Raw genomic sequence first — 3,381 nt, 5'->3', positions numbered from 1 at the left:
ACTCTCTGGCAAGTTTTTATTTGTAGTTGTAGTGGATTTCGCTACGTAGTTTGCTCGGCTCCGTAAAAGTCGAGGTTTTAAAGTCACATTGTTTGATGAAATTGCCATTAGCCATAGAATTGCCGAGCAGCAGAGGAATTGTTTCGCTTTTAAATGAATTTTTTCGCAAGTTTACAGATGTTTTGTTTATATATCGGTTATTACAGCGTTGTTACGGGAAAAAAACTATTGATTTGGAAGACGTAATCCAAAATTATTAAAACTTAATGTTAAAATCTTAAATGTTAAATGTTAAAAGTTTTTTCATTCTGCGAAGGAAAAAACAAGGAGCTAATTTTTTTTTTTTTGTCAACTTTAATTTCTTGGGATACCACCTTAAACGACTAATTCACAAATCAAGTTTAAAGTATAAATTGCTAATATTAAGTATGTTAAAAAGTTGCTCCTCAGTTTATGACTTTCAAGTTCTAAGGAGTTTAATTTAAAAACTATTGGTTGAACACGATCGTGTTTAGCACTCTTAATTTTCGTTTATTACTCAAAAACTTTTAACAAACTTTTATTTTTTTTATTGCTTTATTTTATTTTTTGCACACGGAAGCTAATATTAAGGATTTCAGTCACGTGACTTTTTCCATGTCGCAAGTTTATCATATAAATAACCGCGATTTTTTCGGCAACTTTTTCTGGAAGTATTTTTTAAAAAATCTAATTTCAAACCAAATTGCCCGTTGTATACCTTTGGCAAATGTTAAATAAAAATGTTATTCTGTGAAGGTTATTCTTCAAAGTTCCTTAAAAAAGTAGCCAGAAAATTTTTTAAGTCGTTTTCTTCATAGTTACGTTAATTTACACATTTTGACAAGTAAATATGCTGATTTACATTGCTTTTTTGGCACTCTACCACCTTAAAAATGAATATTAAGGTTATTAAATTATAGTATTTGATATTAGTTTTTATAATCATTTGCTTTTTATATCGGGACCTATCAATTTAAAAAATACACTTATCATTTTTCGATTTTTTCCTAGGCGCCATTATGGTATTCCGTTTGACCTATATAGTTATATATCTACATAGAATTTAGAAAGCGCTTATTAATGTGACTTTGATATATAATTAGTGTTTTATATTTGGCTGTTTGAAATACAGATTAGAGATCTGTATTTCTGGTACAAAGTGTAGAAGATAAAAACTTAGCCAATGTGTGCACAGTTTTTAGACAACACTTTTTTTCTAATTTCCATATTGCTAAAAATGACCATACTTTTTTTTTTTTAGTTATTTTAGGTGCTCCCAGAAGTCCTTACGGTCTTATTACAGAGCACCGCGGGAGAGCATTTAAAAGGAAGTTCACGCCTCCTTCCGTACCAATGTCGCTTGTTGGGCTAGAGCTGGCGTCGAATCTTGGACCTCGGGGTTCTGACCCAGAAATCTAACCACTGCGCCACGGCTGCTCAAATAAAAAGAGTGATTCAAAAATTTTCGAAAATAAAAAGAGTGATTCAAAAAGTTAAATTGCTCACCAAAAAAAAAGAAAGAAGAATTTTTGCTTTTAAATTTTATATCACCACTATCTGAAACAAATGTTCAACCATTTTTACAATCAACGCCATCTGAAAAAGAAAAAAATCTTATGAAAGACCAGCATATCAAAATCAAAAATAAAACTCGTAAGCGCAAAGTTGAAGAAATCGACAATTTTAAAAAAGTTTTTTAAAACTACTGTAACCAGTTGAATAGTCTTGAAAGTGAAAACAAAAAACTTAAATTAGCTGTAAAAACCAGCAATGGAGAGAAATTAGAATTTGTAAGACAAGCCATGGAGTGTAAAGTGCACTATATACAGCAACAAACAAAAACCTGTTGAGTCTAGAAAAAAAGTTTACCGTATTGAAACTAAAGAATAAAACAAACAAAATTTGAAATTTAAACAAGAAGATTGTTTATTGAAATATAAAGTTGAAAAAACAAGAAAAGAAATTGATGCTTTAAAAGCAAAATTTGAAAAATAATCTCAAACTTTAAATATAGAATTCAGAAATGGCATCTGGGGATGCTGTATCAATTTTGAGTTCTTTCACAGATATGTTATATGATATTTGTGATATTCTAGACAAAAAGGACAGGGAAAAAACTTTGCAAAGGTAATTTGTTTATTTAAAACAACTATGTCAGATTTAGGTTCTGTCAATCCACTGTTTAACAGTAAGTTCAAAGAAATGAGGGGGCTATTATTACCAAAAGTTATAGGACATTGGGATAGTTTAATAATTGAACAGAAAAATGAATTTAAGGATATGTCAAACTTTTTTTGCCTGTTACATCTTTTAATAAACTTTGCAACTGAAACAGATAAAGTACTGGATTCATTTGAAAAAGTTGCTCTGAATGATGCTCACGAAAACACTTTTACATTTAAAACTTTTAAATCTGGGGCTGCAAGACTTATACGCACTGCATATAAAGCATTCTACAAACGAGGTAGTGATGAAGCTGGTGTGGCAGGATATTTCAATTCTTTTCTCATTGGAAAAGGTGAAGAAAAGTGTTTGCTCCTTTTAAAGCCAATAGATTTAATATTTTGTTTTATTATGGGGCTGCACTGTATTATCAATCTAAATCTCTTAAAGAATTTTTGTGTCAATGTCCAAATTCTAATAATCTACTTAAAGTAGTTAAGGAAGATATATCAAATAAGTTATTTTTAGCTGAATCTCGTGCACTAGGTATTTTTGATAAGCTTATTACTGTTCCTCTTTAGAGACTTATTGAAGAAAAGAAAAAAGTTTTTAGCATGAATAAGTATTTATTTCGTTTAAAAATAAAATTGTCAGATCTTTGCAAAGATGCTTGTCCAATGCTCAATGAAAAACCTGTATTTAACCCAAGAGATGTTAAAATACATAAAGATGAATTTTAAGAAAAACTATTTGAGGATACTGGCAATTTAGAATTTGATGTCTTGGTGCAACAGTGATTAGAAATAATTTCCCATGCATTTCCAATAATACTTAAAAAAAGACATGAAATTGAACAGCTCTCAGGCCGTAAATATTGAAACTCAGATGATCAAATCCAAAAGGCTACTGAAAATGTATCATCGACTAACAAAGCTTTAGAAAGTAACTTCGCAATTCTGGATCTACTTATTTGAACTAAACCATATGCCAAAATTCAAACAATTCAAGCATATGCTATGTGGTACTGAAATAAAACCTTAGCATGGCTGGATGTAAAATCAGAAGAAGACCGTTACATAAAATTAATTAATTGAAACAGCTTCTCATAGTGTTAAAAAAATAAAATTAAAGTATAAAGACCAACAAGTAGAGTTAATTTCAAAAAAAACTTCAATGTTGAGAATAAAACTGCAATTC

This window comes from Hydra vulgaris, chromosome 06 (assembly GCF_038396675.1).
Source record: "Hydra vulgaris chromosome 06, alternate assembly HydraT2T_AEP".
In the NCBI taxonomy this organism is placed as follows: Eukaryota; Metazoa; Cnidaria; class Hydrozoa; order Anthoathecata; family Hydridae; genus Hydra; species Hydra vulgaris.
Note: the sequence above shows the minus strand (reverse complement) of the source record.